The following is a 20,611-nucleotide window of genomic DNA, read 5'->3' as shown; positions in this document are numbered from 1 at the left end:
GTTCCCATAGTTGATGTACAGATTATAGAGGACTTGTCCTACGAGGAAATTCTGGTTGTTATCCTAGACCAACAAATCTGCAAGCTGTTGAATAAGAAGGTAACCTTCGTAAAAGTCTTATGGAAAAGCAAGAATGTGGAACAGATGACGTGGGAAGCAGAGGAAGAAATGAAGTCTAAATACCTCCACCTATTTCAAACTGGAGATATGGCTCGAGATTTATGAGATACCTCAGCACAATCCTATTCAGGTCAATAGATCATTAGTTAAGCTCTCATTTTGACTCTCAGAATTTATGATGAACAGTTATGTGAAGCCAAGTGTTGCTATTTATAGACAGTGGCCACGTGTGGCATGTATAGTATGTTTTCTGGATGCGTACAGGTTGGTTTTAGTCTAATGTACGGAAGATACTCACGCAAAAAAAAATCAAAGCATCTAAGAGTAAACATTCGAGGACGAACGTTTCTAAGGGGGGAGGATGTGACATCTCGCGTTTTTCGTACGTTAATGTTTCGTCCTCAGTTAATTGACGTAAACTTGGGGATAAAATTATCTTGAGGCTAGCATATTTATGTATTTGTACCAAGCAATAAGTAAGTGCCATGGAAGAAAGGGTACACGAATTAAAGAAAATGAGTTTCGTTAAAGTTTGTCGAATTTGGATAATGGTCTGAGCTATAATACCCAACACATATGGACTTGTACCATGCAAGGTACCATATGACCACGGTAGTATGATGTATAATATATATTAAAAATAAGTATAATTTTAAGTAATTTGAGATAATTTTTAATTGTGCGGGTAATTGATTAATTACCAGGTAATGGGACATTCCCTAATTAACTAATAAGTGAATAAAGATCAATAAATCCCCACGCCCAAAACGTGGCAGTTAGCTATGTTATAAGGAAATGAATCTTATTCATTTACTATTAGGTGGCTTATAGATAAACCTTTACTACATTTCAATGTCTTTGAATATCACGACTTTGCAAATTCATAATGGAGGTGGAAAACGTTAAAGTCATTCCAAAACCTTCCAACACATTTCATTTTAATCTTTCAGCAAATTCATTTCAAACTTTTTAGTAAGTTCAATTCAAATAGAGGTTAAACGTTGCAGTATTTTTCTTGCAAGAAATTCCTACAAAAGAAAATCCAACGAGAATTTTTAGAATCATAGCAACGTAAAATTTTTGCGGTTCTAAAAGAGTACGGTGCAATCTCTTCCAAGAATATCATATTAATTTTTTCATACTCTAGGTATATTAGGGCTAACCTCTTCCTTCATTTTGGCATGACCCTGTAATTACTTGAGTTTGATAACGATATATCGTGCTACCCTTTTTATGAATTTGACGATATACCGAAAACGAGAGTCATAACTTTTCATCGAAGGAGTATCATCTACCTGTTAGGCTTTTCTAAAATTATCTCTTAACAGTATGGTTTTGAAAGTATATATAATTAGTTTACATATTACTACTAATTAACAGGATATTGGTGAAGTATGTTTGTGAATTGCGTAGATATGCATCCATAGTTTTAGTTGATTCTCTTGCTGGAGATTTTACATGTTGTAGCATGATTTAGATGTAAAATTTATCTCTCGTTAATGCAAAACTAGTTAAGTTATTTGCATTTTTTATGTTGGCAACCGAGATAGTTTATATATATATATATATATATATATATATATATATATATAGATATATATATAATCAATCATACCTTTAAGATAATTAAAATATTACTTGTAGTTCGTACGTGTTAGATAGTTGACGAGTAAATAATCCAATGAAACTACAGGACATAATAATATGCTGTAAGCATCAACATTAATAATGGGTAAAGTAGAGGCATAGAGAAAAATTCATATTCTGAAATTTACGTATATTTTGCTAGTCTCTCAAATTACGTATATTTTTCTAGTTTTCTAAGTTACAATATTATCCTTATCGGGACTTCATATTCAGTTGAGTATTTCCTTCTTCCAGTCAAGAGAGCAGAGAATTTGTATATATACAGTATTAAAAGTATTTTCATTACTATCGAGCTATAATCAATGGGCAGTCCCCTATTGGGCAACCTCTAATCAGATGGTAAGTTATATACCAAGCCTACTATGGTCGAGCGCCTATGAGCGAGCCTAGTTGGTCGAGATACAGAGCCTAGTATGGCCGAGCGCCTATGAACGAGCCTATGACGGCAAAGCAGTTAGATATATATATATATATATATTTACCGAGCCTTGTAAGGCCGGACAACTATTTTACTTATTATATTGAGAGAATGGAGTCAGTATCAGTAGGTGAGCATATCTTCATATTATCTTTGACCCCCAGCTGTTTTCAGTTATTATATTATCAGTTATGTTTCTACTTTCAGTATATTTCCTTACATACTCGGTACATTGTTTCGTATTGATGTCCCTTTTTTGGGGGAACTGCATTTCATGCATTCAGGTTCAGACAGACAGACGGGTAGACCTCTTTAGTAGGTGTTTTCCCGAGTTTAGCTTTATCGGTAACTCCCAGTCCTTCCGAGTTGTCGGGTCTAGACGTTTTGTGTACATCTTGTGTTTATATGTAGATAGGATATGGGTAGGTCGGGGCCCTATTCCGATCATAGTACATCTATCAGTAGAGGCTTGTAGACATATCCTATCGGTTAGTACAGTATGTTGGGCTTGTAGGCCCTGTACGTATATTTTGTTAGCTTGTCAGTTGTAGTAATTATGAAGTCCTTGCCGGCCCATCTTTATGATGACATTAGTCTCCATTTAGTTTTATATTTTGCATCGCACATTATCTTGTAATATGGCTCATACCCAAAGTATGACCTTACATATTCAGAGTCTCGAAGTTGCAAGTGGTACGCAAGCATAGGTAGGCACTAGGTGTCGGTCTTGCCCCCAGGCTCGGGGCGTGACAACCATCCATATATATATATGCTCGTCCAAAGTTTGCTCTTGTTCGTACTCATTTTGAAGTTTAGTCTATCATGTAATTTTCCAACTTGGCTTAGACTTATGACTCACCTTAGACTCCAAGTCACTTATAATATGACTTATACACTTGTTACCATATCCAATTGATATCCATCATATTAATGATCCTCGTTTTCATACAAAACAAAATAATTAGCCTACCTTGGCACCACGAAATCTTAAATTACTTAGCGAAATTTTCTGGAGCCTTACATTCTCCCCTGCTTAGGATCATTCTTCCTGGAATGAGAAGTAGAGTCCGCTCCAAACACTTAACATAACATGTTTCTTGTCTCACATACCTCAAATCTCCAAATTTTGGCTAACTCCCAACTTTTTAGAAATTTTAGCAGAGTCTCCTTTGTAATTGGGCCTATCCAACTTCCAGAGAATCACCAAAACCATCCTAATAACACATTCACAACTCAATAATGCATTACCACAAAACAATAATACAATTTACAACATTACCAGCAATACATTAACAAAACTGGATCTCGATATGAACTGTACATATTTGAATCAAAACACACAGAAATTACCTTTCGATCCATAATCATTTGCTACACAAACAAGTGAGAGCATTTTCTTCCCACAATACTTTTGGCCTTCAAGGTGACCTTCTCGACTTATATACTTTGCCATAACACATTAATGGAGGCAATCCCAAGTTCCGAACTTATCTGACAAGGATGGCAATTAAGTACCTCTCATAAGCTAACTATCCATTTACTTCTCCTTCAATAATTTCCACCGGAATGATACACAAAGGATATCTAATTACCTCTGTTGACATAGACACATGAAACATCGGGACACGGAGGCAATAATAGGGAAACATCATACTCATAGTTTGGCCAATTTCTTTCATGATTTCATAAGGCCTAATGTGACCACACATACTTTACCTTCATTAGCAATTCGTATTACTCCTTTAGGGAGAAAATATTGAAAACAACTTGTTCATTTTCTTCAACTCTAAATCTCTATGCCCAACACCCAAACTAAACCTTTGGCGACCTCCAGCAGTTACTCCAAGATATTCCATCAAACATTGACCATAAAATTTTCTTATTGAGTATATTTGAATCACGGGGTGATGCTTCTTTTTTGATATGTTTGAACCTTTAACCCCCATAGATTTCTATAATATGGAACAACGAGGTTCGAGATTGGATGGAAAATTTACAAGAATCTATCAATATGTTTAGCAGAGTATTTCAAGAGGTTATATATCCTAAGGGACATAAAACTTACTACTGATAATGCTAACAAGATTAATCGTTGTGATGCAATCATTGATTTGACAAATAAGGCATAATGTTAACTAGTACATTGGCAATAGAAATCATTAAGGAGGACTAGTTAGGTACATGACCCAGTCGTCTCCTGGATTGTAGGGAAAATCAGTTTGTCAAAAATGAGAATACACTGGCACATTGAATGTGATATGGGTTTCAAAATACATGAAGTTGAATTACACTCCTAACATTAACAGACACAAGGAATCTATGCCACAAGCCTATGATGATGAAAAAGCAGTTGAACACTTATGAGATTATCATAATTCAAACAGCTTAACCCTTCCTAATAATTGATCCTATATGGGAGAAAGATACGACAACTGGTCTTCCAAATCAAAATGTTCGTGATATGTGCCAAAACCTCAAACATTTAATCTGAACCCTTTCACGAGTGAAACCACGTAGCCAGGACATCTAAATATTGGGATGAAATCATGTATTGGTGAGAGAGAATGAACAATTTTCTATGTGATAGACATGTTTCTGCCATAATAACTCTCAGGATGCAATACCAGGCCACTTCATAGGCAACTACAATACTAGGAACAAAGTGAGCACAAAGTCACACTACAATGGGAAAACAAAAGATCTTCCTATGACAAATTTGTGGAAACCTCACTTTTTTCAGAAACTTTATATAGGCAAGCGACCACTTCAATTGACATGCACACATATGATAGCAGATAAGATATGCTCTCATGTTACTAGACTGTGATAAGGTTTCATGGTGATACTCGCAAGAGAGTATAGTGACTGTCCAAACCATAGAAGACATATACACCATAGAGAAAAAGAGTGACTCAAGAAGGATCACAACACTGGGCTTCTTTACACTGAACTTGACACCACATAGGTAAATTGTATGACGGTGCATGCATAAGCACAAGTTAGTAGATGTTATTCTTTCTGAATCAAAAGGTTCTGTAAGAAATTCATCAGGTATAGTCCCTTGTTGAGAATTTAGTGAAGCAAATAGGAAGTATTACCCTAGGATTTTGACTGTAACGACCCTGCTGGTTGTTTTATGAATTTCAACCTCGTGTCCCCCATTTTTACTTTCTTATGTGTTGTTTAGCTATATTTCAACGTATCGTGTCGGTTAGTTTGGGTTTGGAGTAGTTTCGGAGTGTTATGAGATACTTAGTCTCTTAAGTTGGCCATTTAGTTGGAAAAGTTAACCGGAAGTTGACTTGTGAGTAAACGATCATAGAATTTTGTTTTTATGGTTCGGATAGCATCGTGAGGTGATTTGGGACTTATAAGCATGATCGAGATGTATTTTGGAGGTATGTGGTAGATTTAGACTTGAATTGGCGAAAATGGAATTCTTGCATTTTCCGGTTGGTAGTGAAAATCTTGATATCGGGGTCGAAATGAAATTCCAGAAATTGGAGTAGGTCCATTGTGTCATTTGGGATGTGTGTGCAAAATTTTAGATCATTCGAGGGAGTTTTGATAGACTTTTTGATCATATGTAGAATTCGAAATTTTTTGAATCCTTAGGCTTGAATCCAAGGGTGATTTGGTGTTTTGGCATTGTTTTGAGTGTTCTGAGGTTTGGTACAAGTTTAGTGGTATGTCACTTGTTTATATTTTTAGATGAGGTCCGGGGGACTCGGGATGATTTCGGATGGTTATAGGAAAGTCTGGAAGTTGGAAAATGCAGCTGAAGCTGCTGGTTCTGTCATAGCTACACCTGCAGAGAGGGGACCGTAGGTGCGATGACCGTAGAAGCAAGGAAAGGCCCGTAGAAGTGGTTTGGCAGCACAGAAGCAGGAGTTGTGGCGCACCTGCGAGACCCAGGTGCAATTGATTGGCCGTAGGTGCGGATGAGGGATTTTAAATAAAAATTCGTAGAAGCGGAGATTTGTCCATAGGTGCGGACCGCAGATGTAATAAGTTGTTCGCAGAAGTAGAAATGTCTGGGCAGAAACTATATAAACCTACCTTCGTGAATTTTAGCTTTGTTCCACCATTTTTGAGGCAGTTTGAGAGCTTTTTGAGAGGATTTGAAGAGGGATTTAAGGGATAACGCTTGGAGGTAAGATTTTGGAACTCAATACTCGATTCTATGGTGATTTCTAACTAATTAGGCATGAAATTAGTGGGATTTAAAGCCTAAAATTGGAGAATTAGGGCTCGAAATTGGAGAGTGTAAACTGGGGATTTGAGGGGCCATTTGAAGTCCGATTTTGATGTTCTTAGTATGTATGGACTTGTGAGAGGATAAGGATTATAGAGATGTTATTTTTATCGGATTTAGAGACATGGTCCCAGGGGTCGGGTTTGACCAATTTCGAGATTGTAATTTGATTATTTTCACGTGAGCTTTATTCACTTAGCATATATTGATGTTGTGGTTCTGATTTTGGTTAGATAAGGGGCATTTGGAGGACAAATCGAGAGGCAAGGGTGTCGCGGGCTAGAGTTTAGCTTAGCTTGAGGTAAGTAACACTTCCAAACTTAGTTCTAAGGGATCTAAACCCCGAACTATGTGTTCTATGTTTACTATTGAGGTGACGCAAATGCCAAGTGGCAGGCGTGTGGGCATGAACCGTGAGAATTGAGGCCTGGATCATTCTGTGGCAACGCTTAGTAACTCTTTCTTGTATTATCCGTGTTTCTAACATGTGATTAAATTAATATGCTATAAAAACATTCCAGATATCCTATTAGGGCTTCATGCTGATACTGTTGAGACCCGAGAGGTCGTTTCTTGTTGTCATATCATTAGCTTTATTGATATTCTATACTCAGTCTTGTTCATGCACTTTATATCATGTCTCGAAAGTGTATATTTGGGTCATATTAAGAGGTTTTGTCCCCGTTTTATCGGAGGTTCATCTCAGCAGAGGGGTCAGCCTTCAACTTTAGCACCAGTTACTTCCCCACCCGCTTAGTCAACTCTGGGTGGAGATCAGTCACCCAGGGGTCGCCCTAGAGGGGAAGGACGATCAGGTGGTGGTCAGGCCTGTTTCTACGCCCTCCCAACCAGACTAGATGTTATTGCCTCAGATGTTGTAATTACATGTATTGGCTCAGTCTGCAATAGAGATTCCTCTGTATTATTTGATCCTGGTTCCATTTTTTCATATGTGTCATCATATTTTGATCATTACTTGGATATGCCTCGCGAGTCTCATTTTTATCTATTCATGTATCTACTCCGATGGGCGATACTATTATTGTGGACCATGTATATGGTCGTGTGTGGTGACTATTGGGGGTTTGGATACTCGAATAGATCTCTTGTAGCTTAGTATGGTTGATTTCGATGTGATATTGGGCATGGATTGGTTATCTCCATGTCGAGCTATTTTGTACTATCATGCTAAGACAGTGACGTTAGATATGCTAGGTGTGCCACAGATTGAGTGGCGAGGTTCGACTGATTTTGTCCCCAGTAGGGTGATTTCGTTTTTGATGGCCCAACGGATGGTTGGGAAGAGTTGTCTTTCATATCAGACCATCGTGAGGGATGTTAGTGCAGAGACTCCTACCATTGATTTAGTTCCGGTAGTGAGGGACTTTCCAGATGAGTTTCCTACAGACCTGTCGGGCATGCCACCGGACAGGGATATTGATTTTTGTATTGATCTAGTGTCGGGCACTCAGCCCATTTCTATTCTTCCACCGTATCATATGGCACCAGTAGAGTTGAAGGAGAAGCTTCAGGAACTCCTTGATAAGGGGTTTATTCGTCCTAGTGTGTCGCCGTGGGCTGCGCCTGTTCTATTTGTGAAGAAGAAGGATGACACTATGAGGATGTGCATTGATTACAACCAGTTGAACAAGGTCACAATGAAGAACAAGTATCTTTTGCCTCGTATTGATGATCTATTTGGCTAGCTTCAGGGAGCGAGAGTGTTCTCCTAGATTGATCTCCGTCCAAGGTATCACAAGCTGAAGATCAGGGACTCGGATATTCTTAAGACAACCTTCAGGACCCGATATGTTCATTATGAGTTCCTTGTGATGTCATTTGGATTGACCAATGCCCTAGCAGCATTCATGCATTTGATGAACAGTGTGTTTCGGTCTTATCTCGACTCGTTCTTTATTGTATTCATTGATGATATTCTGGTATACTCGCGTAGTCAGGAGGAGCACACGGAGCATTTGAAAGTTGTGTTGCAGAGATTGAGGGAGGAAAAGCTTTATGCAAAGTTCTACAAATATGAGTTGGCTCAGTTCAGTGGCTTTCTTGTGGCACGTGGTGTCCAGTGAGGGTATTTAGGTTGATCCGAAGAAGATAGAGGCGGTTCAGAGTTGGCCCAGACCGTCCTCAGCCATAGAGATTCGCAGCTTTCTTGGTTTGGCGGGCTATTACCGCTTTGTTTGTTCAGGGATTTTCATCTATAGCATCACCCTTGACCAAATTGAGTCAAAAGGGTGCTCCTTGTGGTCTAATGAGTGTGAGGTGAGCTTTCAGAAGCTTAAGACTTCCTTGACCACAACTCCAGTGTTAGTTTTTCCATCAACTTCAAGTTCATATACAGTATATTGTGATGCTTCGAGAGTTGGTATCGGGTGTGTGTTGATGCAGGAGGTAGAGTGATTGCTTATGCTTCTCGTCAGTTGAAGCCCCATGAGAAGAACTACGTCGTTCATGATTTAAAGTTGGCTGTCATTCTCCACGCGTTAAAGATTTGGAGGCATTATCTCTATGGTGTGTCTTGTGAGGTGTTTACTGATCATCGTAGCCTCCAGCACTTGTTCAAGCAGAAGGATCTCAATTTGATGCAGCGGAGATGGTTGGAGCTGCTAAAGGACTATGATATTACTATCTTGTACCATCCGGGAAAGGCCAATGTAGTGGTCGATGCTTTGAGTAGGAAGGCGGTGAGTATGGGCAGTCTTGCATTTATTCCTGTTGGGGAGAGACCTCTTGCAGGTGATGTTTAGGCCTTGGCCAACCGGTTTGTGAGGTTGGATATTTCGGAGCCTAGTTGGGTCTTAGCTTGTGTGGTTTCTCGGTCTTCCTTATTCGATCGCATCAGAGAGCGCCAGTATGATGATCCTCATTTGCTTATCCTTAAGGACAGGGTTCAACACGACGATGCTAGGGATGTTACTATTGGTAACGATGGAGTATTGAGGATGTAGGGCGGGATATGTGTGCCCAATGTGGATGGGCTTCGGGAGTTGATTCTGGAGAAGGCCCATAGCTCGCGGTATTCCATCCATACGAGTGTCGCGAAAATGTATCATGATTTGAGACAACATTATTGGTGGAGAAGAATGAAGAAGGATATTGTGGGATTTGTAGCTCGGTGTCTCAAATGTCAGCAGGTGAAATATGAGCATCAGAGACTGGGTGGCTTGCTACAGCGGTTAGATATTCTAGAGTGAAAATGGAAGTAGATCACCATGGATTTTGTAGTTGTACTCCCACGGACTTTGAAGAAGTTAGATGCTATTTGGGTGGTTATCGATTGTCTCCAAGTCTGCGCACTTCATTCCTGTGTGCACTACCTATTCTTTAGAGCGGCTGGTAGAGACTTATATCCGATAGATTGCCGCTTCCATGGTGTCCCAGTTTCCATTATTTTAGATAGAGGTACTCAGTTTACTTCGTAGTTTTAGAGGGCCTGCAAAGAGAGTTGGGTACTCAGGTTGAGTTGAGCACAACCTTTCACCCTCAGACGGACGGGCAGTCCGAGTGCACTTATCAGATATTGGAGGACATGTTGCGCGCTTGTGTCATTGATTTTAGTGGTTCATAGGATAAGTTTCTACCACTCGCGGAGTTTGCATACAACAACAGTTATCAGTCGAGCATTCAGATGGCTCCATATGAGATTTTATATGGGAGACAGTGTAGATCTCCAGTTGGTTACTTTGAGCCCGGCAAGGCTAGGCTTTTGGGTATAGACTTGATGCAGGATGCTTTAGACAAGGTGAAGGTGATTCAGGAGCAGCTTCGTATAACGCAGTCAAGACAAAAGAGTTATGCTGATAAGAAGGTCCGTGATGTGTCTTACATGGTTGGGGAGAAGGTTCTACTGAAGGTTTCACGCATGAAGGGTGTTATGAGATTTGGGAAGAAGGGTAAATTGAGTCCTTAGTTCATTAGGCCTTTCGAGATACTTCGGAGGATTGGGGAGGTGGCATATGAGCTCGCTTTGCCACCTAGCTTGTCGAGTGTGCATTTAGTGTTTTATGTTTCTATGCTCTGGAAGAATATTGGCGATCCATCTCATGTTTTGGATTTTAGCACGGTTCAGTTAGACGGTGATTTAACTTATGATGTGGAGCTAGTGGCTATTTTGGAGTTTCAGGTTCGAAAATTGAGATCAAAGGATATAGCTTCAGTGAAAGTGCAGTAGAAAGGTCGGCCCGTGGAGGAGGCTACTTAGGAGACCGAGTGGGAGATACGGAGCAGATATCCTCACCTATTTGAGGCTTCGTATGTTTCTTGACTCATTCGAGGATGAACGTTTGTTTAAGAGAGGGAGGATGTAATGACCCGACCAATCGTTTTATGAATTTCAGCCTTGTTTCCCCAATTTCTGCTTTCTTGTGTATTGTTCAGCTACATTTCATCGTATCGTGTCGGTTGGTTTGTGTTTGGAGTAGTTTTGGAGTGTTATGAGACACTTAGTCTCTTAATTTGGCCATTTAGTTGGAAAAGACAACAAGAAGTTGACTTGTGAGTAAACGATCTCGGAATTTGATTTTTTCGGTTCGGATAGCTTCGTGATGTGATTTGGGACATAGGAACGTGATCGGGATGTATTTTGGAGGTCTGTGGTAGATTTAGTCTTGAATTGGCGAAAATGGAATTCTGCGTTTCCAGTTAGTAGTGGAAATTTTGATATCGGGGTCGGAATGGAATTCCGGAAATTGGAGTAGGTCTGTTGTGTCATTTGAGACGTGTGTGCAAAATTTTAGGTCATTCGAGTGAGGTTTGATAGACTTTTTGATCGTTTGCATAATTCAGAAGTTTTGAAATCCTTAGACTTGAATCCGAGGTTAATTTGGTGTTTTCGTGTTGTTTTGAGTGTTCCGAGGTTTTGTACATGTTTGAATAGTGGTATGTGACTTGTTCGTATTTTTGGATGAGGTCCCGGGGGCCTCAAGATGATTTCGGATGGTTATCGGAAAGTTTGGAAGTTGGAGAATGCAGCTGAAGTTGCTGGTTCTGTCATAGCCGCACCTGCGGTTAGGGGACAGCAGGTGAGATGACCGCAAAAGCGAAGAAAGGCCCGTAGAAGCGGTTGGGTAGTGTAAAAGCGGGAGTTGTGGCGCACCTGCGAGCCTGCAGGTGCGGTGGATTAACCGCAGGTGCGAATGTGGGATTTTAAATGAAAATCCGCAGAAGCGGAGATTTGTCCGCAAGTGTGGACCGCAGATGCGATAAGTTGTCTGTAGGTACGAAAATGCCTGGGCAGAAAATATTTAAACCTGCCTTCGCAAATTCAGCTTTGTTCCACCTTTTTGTATCGGTTTGAGAGTTTTTTAAGAGGATTTGAAGAGGGATTCAAATGATAACGCTTGTAGGTAAGATTTTTGAATTTAATACTCGATTCTATGGTGATTTCTTACTAATTAGACATGAAATTAGTGGGGTTGAAACCCTAAAATTGGAGAATTAGGGCTTGAAATTGGAGAGTGTAAATTGGGGACCTTAGGGGCTATTTGAGGTCCGATTTTGATGTTCTTGGTATGTGTGGACTCGTGGGAGGATAAGGATTCTAGAGATGTGATTTTTATCGGTTTTCGAGATGTGGGCCCAGGGGTCGGGTTTGACCAATTTCAAGATTTTTTATGTAATTTGATTATTTTTGCGTGGGCTTTGTTCCCTTAGCATATATTGATGTTATGGTTCTGATTTTGGTTAGATTCGGGGTATTTGGAGGCCGAATCGAGAGGCAAGGGCATCGCGGGTTAGAGTTTGGATTGGCTTGGCTTGAGGTAAGTAACGCTTTCAATATAGGTTCTGAGGGTTCGAAACCCCAAACTATGTGTTCTATGATTACTATTGAGGTGACGCAAATGCCATGTGAAGGGCGTGTGAGCATGCACCGTGAGAATTGACGCCTGGATCTTTCCATGGCACCGCTTATTAACTCTTTCTTGTTGTTATCCGTGTTTCTAACATGTGATTAAGTAAATATGTTGTAAAAACATGCTAGATATCCTGTTAGGACTTCACGCCGATACTGTTGAGACCTGAGAGGTCATTTCTTGCTGTCATATCATTAGCTTTATTGATATTTTGTACTTAGTCCTATTTATGCATTTTATATCATGTCTCAGTCTCAGTTATAATTATTTGGCACATCATATTATTGCTTCGGGTTTGATTCATGACATTGTGAGCCCGTGAGTGTAAGACTGGAGAGTGATGACTAAGTGAGGCCGAGAGCCTGATTGTGAGTGATAGTTATGGGATCAGGCTGCACGCCGCGGCAGTTATTTTGATCATTATGATAGCGCTTGGGTTGTAAGAGCCCCTCTGGAGTCTGTAACACACCCTTAGTGAGCGCAATTGATGATATTGAGGGATGGATCTTCCCTGGACATAGATCTTGTCCGAAGTATTTATACCTAGAGATTAATCTTCTCCACAGGGCTAGAATTCCCTTCCTTGGTACTGGATGACTACAGTCAGCGATGTGTATATATTCCAGGATGGATCTTCCCTGGGCCGGATAGCCATATACAGTACCGATTGGTTGAGCACTTGTGAGAGAAGGTACACGGAACATTGATCATGCTATATGTGCATTGGTATATAAAGATTTCTTGAGCTTTATACTCTGTACTGTCCAGACTACATTATTTACTATTGAGTTTTTACTTGAACTACAAGCATGTCTACTTTTCTGTACAATTTAATTGTATTACCTGTAGAGGTTTGGTTCGTCACTACCTGTCAGTCCATAATCTGTTACTTACTAAGTTGGTGTACTCACGTTACCTCCTGCCTCCTGCACCTTGTGTGCAAATCCAGGTATCTCGGGCCACGGTAGCGGTTGCTGATCTTTTCAGTTGTGGACTTTCCTTGGAGATAATGAGTTAGCTGCCTGGCGATCGCAGTTCCGTTTTCTCCTTCCTTATCTTCCTCTTAGTGTATTTGTTGGATATTCTTAGACTATGTTAGTCTTTTTTATTTTTAACAGTTGTAGTATTTTGCTCATGACTTAGTGACACCCGAGGTCGGGCTTGTATTTTTCCGCTTTGTTAAACTGGATTTTGTATCTTTATCGGATTTCTGTTGAAAATGGTTTTTCTCAAGTTTTAAATAAAAAATGTAGTTTGTTTTGGAAATGAGTTAGTTGGCCTAGTTTCACGATAGGCACCATCATGACCAGACCGTTTTGGGGTTGTGACATTGACTCAATTCAAATAAATCATTATAGAAATCAATTCCTCAAGAGGTTGTAAATAAAATAATTGTGATAAAGAGGGTTCACGAATGATATGCCTCGTTCGAAGAGTAGATGCAGAGAACGAACCATAAAGCTATTTCGATTCTATCCCTAATTCCATAGCAACGTTAGGATTGACATATGACAAAGTGGAACCGAAATCAATAAGGGCATACACGTCACGAGATTGAAAAGTAAATATACATGTAACCACATCCGGAAAAGCCTCTGACTTTTGATGCCTCCTCATAGCATAGAACCTATTGGGCCCTCCCGAGCTCTGAATACCACCCCAACTTCTCCATGCTCTGAAGGTGCTATAGTGACCCGAGCTAGGGGAGACGCTATAGATGAAGTAGCTGCAGAACTGGCTAGTTATGCCATACCCCTACCCATGACCTGGCGAGATGAATGACAATCTCTTTAAATGTAACCCCTCATACCACACTTGTAGCATACCTAGGCATCATAGTGACATACTCCCGGATGACATCTCCCACACTTCACACAACGGGGATGAGGTCCACTAAACTGACTCGCCCCACTGACCTGATATTCACCCCTTTTGCATACATTATAAACCCCTTATACTTCCTCCAAGTTTCCATTGTGGGAGTAACAATCCTATTATCAGTTTGCTGTGCGGGCCCTTGGAATTTCCCAGATATACCACCCCAAACATGTTGTTGAGCATACTCACAACATGACGTCAAATGTTCCTTCCCACATATCTGACAGATCGGGATAGGTGTACCAAACTAGGGCATTGTTCTTCTTATGCCTCCTCTTTTCACAACCGTAACATATTTCAAGAGTCATCCAACATCTCCTCAAGTGACGCTTCTTGCAAACTGAACAACCTGGCTCGTCAGCACTAACAACCCTCTTTCACTTCTTTGATGCTCTCTCCACACGATTCGACGTTGCGGTGGCATTTTAGTCTATCATGTAGATATGCTCATCCAAAGTTTAGTCTTGTGCGTACTCATTTGGAATTTTAGTCTATCATGTAAATTTCCAACTTGACTTAGACTTAGGCCTCTTCTTAGACCCCAAATCACTTAAAATATGACATACATTTATTACTATATCCAATTGATATCCATCATATTAATAATTCTCGTTTGTCATGACCCAAACTGGAGGGCCATGACTAGAACCCGGCCATACTTGCCGAGCACCAACGTACATTTTATTTAACCTTCTTTATTATCTTTTAGGGTTGACAAGATCAATATAAATGGTAGACATGGATCATGGAAAACCAACAATAAAATATGATGGTATTAACATACATAACATGGGATGACCAGACAATCAAGAAACTATATTAAAGGTACGAGCTACCACGCTACCATGAAAGACTATACAACAAAAATCAGCTGACAAGGCATACGAAACTATACATGAGTCGACACCTGTCTATGATCCTCTAAAGGAACATAAGTGCTGCAACATTGCCGGAACAGGGCCCCGACATACCCATAATGTCTATAACAAAAATGCATACCAAGACCACGGAAAGTCCAAAGAAGGGATCTCGCCAATCACCGATAACCTGGACAGCCTACTGTGGTGGGGGAGTTTCATCTGCCTGTCTATCAGGACCTGCATCACGACATGCAAAGTCCACAAATACAAAGACATCAATACAAATAAAGTATTAAGTATGTAAGGCAGGAAGGAACAAGTATGAACAGTAATGTAAACACGGATTGAGAATATACAACCTGTAACATCTGGGTACCTCTGAGGGCTACTGACATGAAATGCATGATACATACATATATATACATAAACTTTTAAAACATATGCCTCTGTGGGCATCATCATCATTATATCATACCCGGCCGTAATAGGCTCGGTAAAAACGTACCCGGCCATCATAAGGCTCGATAGAATCGTACCCAGCCACGTGGAGCTCGGTAAAATCCAATTGATCAGTGATTGCACAATAGGTGTCGCACCAGGCTGACTATAGCGCGGCTCGGTAGATTAAAATAGATACATATATATAATGCATGCTCGACTCATGGAATCACGTTCTAAACCTTTCAGAGTGACATAAGGTCGGTATCCTCCGTACACGTTTTAGGACTAACTCTTCATCATGAATCTTGTAAGAATCAGGAAGTACCAACAAGATTGATAACATAAGAATAAGAGAAGCAACATCAACATCAATTATTCCATAAGAAGGGAAACAATGTAAGTATTGCAAGCTTCTAAGAGTGGAGTATCTTTGGAAGCTCGTTCATTACATTTTGTACAATCAGAGTCGTGCAAAAGAATGAAAGAGATAGCCTCACATACCTTGTATATACTTCCCAACCTCAAGGTATGCAATTTCACAACTTCTTAGTCTACAATAAGAGAAATGACACTATCGTCATCGTTCAGGTGTCGTAACTATTGTGTATCGAACACAACCTATTTTATGAGGAAACGGACAGCACCTCCCCTATTTATATGACTTTCCACAAGTCAAAAAAATTGCCAAACAGCCAAACAACATCAATAATAATCATATTGAGCCTCCCAAAATAGTCCACCAACCAACAACACAACTACCAAGCCTTTCGATATATATTTCACAAGTTCTAGATTCAACGACTTAGCCGCAACTTGGATAATCTTAAATACATTTAGAGTAAGAGGTTTGACCTTAATTCTCCACAAAATATCCCTCCAATGTTGCCACAATAACAAGGAAGCGAAACTAGCAATCAATTAGGGTTTTTCGGCACTAGAATAACTTTAGAAGACTTGAAATCACCTAGGATTGATATTAAAAACTTGAGGGAGTATTTACATAACATAAACCCCTTAAAAACCTCCCAAACGAGCTGGAACAACAAAAAAATGAGCAACAACAAGAAGAACAAGAAACTTACTAGCGCCACGGGATTCCAGACACTTGATTTGCATTGCTTGCCCTTTGTTTGAGTCTTGGAGCATGAGAGAAACTTGAGAGAATGTTTTAAGGGTTATAAGGTCTGTAAACAATGACATAAAACGGGTTGGAGGCATCATATATATATATATATATATATATATATATCCAAATGTCTTAAACTGCCTAATTGGGCCCCATAGAGAGGTGTTTGGCGTTGTCTCACAAAAATATGAATATCTCTCTACTCCAAGATCGTATCAACGAACGGTTTAATGTGTTGGAAACTAGACTCCTAGATCTTCAATATGGTGGGTAGATCACCCCATAATTTCAAGTAAATTGGGAGAAAAACTTAGTAATATTTGACCTAATGTTTAAGTAAAATTATGAACCTAAGTTGCGACAACTTTTGTCGACCTTTGTTTCATAACTCGTTTGACTTCAATACTTATGATACGGATATTATATGATTCAAATACCTTAAAACACGATATCTTGAGTATATTAAGAATCTCTAGGGTTACCCGAAAATACGGGTTACAACATCCTTGATTCGTTTAACTTCTAATACCTGTTAACCACCCTTATACACGCTTGTATCATACAAGACCAATAGGATTAACTTCTTACCATCTTAAAGATAATCTCTTCATGGATTTACGTCGACTACCTTACGACCTAAATAGACGTACATGAATATGGGTTGTAACACCCTCCCCCCCCATTAGAAACATTCGTCCTCGAATGAAAGTGTTTATAGGGAGCCTAAATCATCGTGGGTTCCAATGGAAATTTACGGCCGAGTTTCCCCTATAATATGGACACTAGCCAAACTTGCAAGCAGTCAAACCCAATGTATTTCCTCACTAGGCTACACAAAGCATTATGGATGTGTGCATTATCTGCATATCACCATTTTCTATTAAGGAAGAGTATTCTCAAGTTACTGCTTACCTCACAGAGCCGTTTCACCTTCTAATGTATCCTGCGTTCCACCAGAATCCTTGTTATCTTCATTCTGGAATAGATAAGGGTATTTATACTTCATATGCAATAGACGCTTGTCACACCTCCTTTTTCCATACCCGCGTGGGTACAAGGGAGTTTTTTCCAATTAAAGGACAATCGAAACGGGATTTATTTATTTATTTCAGAATCGCCACTTGGGAGATTTAGGGTGTCCCAAGTCACCAATTTTAATCCCGAATCGAGGAAAAGAATGACTCCATATTACAGTCTGCGTACCAGAAATCCGGATAAGGAATTCTGTTAACCCGGGAGAAGGTGTTAGGCATTCCCGAGTTCCGTGGTTCTAGCACGGTCGCTCAACTGTCATATTCGGCTTGATTATCTGATTTAATACATGTTGAACCTATGTGCAAAATTTAACTTTTAACCGCTTTTATCATTTACTGTTATTTTTATCAAGAATTGCAAAATCGTGGAAACACATCTCGAACCACGTCACATCAATGCACCCGTGGTTGTGGGCATATTTCAACTCTGTTGAGATTTGGATTTGGGTCACATAAATGTGCACCCAAGTTTAAGAAAATTAAATTATTAAAGGCGCGCCTAAAGTGACTAGCGTATCATTTACTTTGGGTAAGACCGTGGAATTCACTAAACAGTCCATCCCGAATTCTAAATATTCAATTAAACATTTATTGAGGGCCCCGCAATTGGTGCATTTTATTGGGCAAGGCTCATCTCATTTTATTTTTTAAAGGACAGTCCTAAAATGCCTACATTTCTCTCTTATTAAATTTGTCTCTACAAAATAAAAGAGAAAATGTCTTAATTTATTTACATGCTACTACCTAGTTACATTATACTAGGTATGTTCTCAGTTTGTCAAATAAAAAAAAACTTAGCAATCTAATTTTAATCCTAGACCATTTACATGCTAAAATTAACCAATATTATTTAACTAAACAATATTCCTACCGAGTTCCTAAATGGCCTATTCGTTTGATTTTTTTGACTAGGCGGAGTTACTACACCATTTATTTATTTTTAGGGCAATATATAGATAGTTCATCCGTTAAGCTATCGTCGGATGTTCCACTGTATATATTAAATAGCTACATGATTATGATTTTGCAAGCTAAATAATTTATACATACAAATAAAATTCAGAATATAATTAAATTAAATTTAGAATTTCGACTCTTCATTTTCGTATTCATGCTTCATATTTCGGTTTACAATAACCAGCGTGTCAGTTGTGTACTTGATATCGGAAGCAAAAGAAAATGAAGATGAGAATCAGCAGCAGTAATAACAGTACAACACAGCAACAACAGCCCAGCAACAGTAACAACCCAGTGACAGACCGGTGGAGTAGTAATCCCAAAACAAATGCTTCCAACTTTTATGAAACAAAAACAATTAATGCTGATTTCAAACAATGAAAGAAAGTAGAAGATTTTTTAGTTTTTTTTTATTTGAAAGTTTGAATATTTTTTTGGAATTTTTCTCTCTCTTAAATATTCAGCTCTTTTTTTTCTCTCTGTTTGTGTTTTTCTGTTCTGTCTCTTTTTATTCTCTTATTTCAGATTCCTCCCTCTATCAGTATTCCCCCCTAAAATCTGATTTCAAGACCTCTATTTATATTCCATCCCAGAAATCTTTTAATCAATTAAAATCAACTCATTTTCTCCTACCAAACTCATTATCTTCCCACTCATCCCCATTACATTAAATAAGTATATCAACCCCACCCCATTACATTTTGTCCCTCATGCCTAACATAAACAAATACAAGATTCCTCCCCACTAAATTTGTCTTGTTCCCCATTAATTTAAACAATTATATCAAAACCCACCCCATTATTTTTGTCCCCCATGCTTAACATAAAAAATTACAAAATGTACAATTCCTAAACTACCCCTCTGATCTTACTGAAATTTATCAAACTACCCCTGAACGTACTACAAATTACCAAACTACCCCCATCAGCTATAACAATCAATTAATCAAACTTAACCAAAATATAGACAATATGATCAATTTCTAACAATGTTCAAACAACAAATCATATGAACATGATTTCTTCAACATTTCAACAATAAATCACATGAACACAAATTGAACAACAAAGAACAACTAAAATTTGATTGAACAATATTTTTAGCAACAAACAAACCTATTTTCAGATTCAACAACAACAATAACAAACAAGTATATTCAGATTTCTAAATTCAATAACATTGAACTTAAAATCAACTCTAACAACATTACAACCAACAATTCCTATATTAAACTTAAACAAGATTATGAGACAAATTCAAGAAGTAATCATAAATGATAAACAAGAAATCAAACTATACTAATTTCGGATTCAAGATCAACCGAACAAAGTATGAACATGAATGAATCTATTTTTAAAACAATAAACATGATGGATTAAATGACTCAAACAACATTAATAATTTCTGAAAAATACATAACAACATGAAAAAAATTGAAGAAATAATCAATTAAATTTCAATTTGAATCTAACAAACATTAAGCTAACAAATTTTCACCTAAACAATAAAACAAACATGAAATAAACATGAAAAACAACTATTTAAATTTCCATTTGAAATCTGAAAATTAATTCAACAAAACATATGAACAAACTAAAAAATTATTTCAACGACGAACAAACAAAACAAGAATTGAATCATTTATCGATTTTGGATCCGAAAAACATCAAACAAAAATATGGACAAAATTGAAACTTAAACCAACTAACCGGTTCAAAACAACGACGAAGAAACGAAGAAGACGAAGAAACAACAACGTTGGTGAGGCAGTAGCAGCTGGCCATTTTCTCGACGCAGAGGCAGTAGGAGGCAGCAACGTGAAACGTGAGCAGCAGCAAAACGGAGTAGCAGCAGCGGCGACACAGCGACGGTAGGCAGCAGCGAAACAGAAACAGGAGCAGCTTGATCGTTTGGAGAACGGAGCAGCAGCGCGACGGGTTGACGACGAACACGAAGAAGAAGTAGTTGGGTCCGTTTGGACGATGAAGCAGTAGCTGCAGCAACGAT

This window comes from Nicotiana tabacum, chromosome 6, assembly GCF_000715075.1.
Source record: "Nicotiana tabacum cultivar K326 chromosome 6, ASM71507v2, whole genome shotgun sequence".
NCBI classification, from domain to species: domain Eukaryota; kingdom Viridiplantae; phylum Streptophyta; class Magnoliopsida; order Solanales; family Solanaceae; genus Nicotiana; species Nicotiana tabacum.
This window is presented reverse-complemented; position numbering follows the sequence as displayed.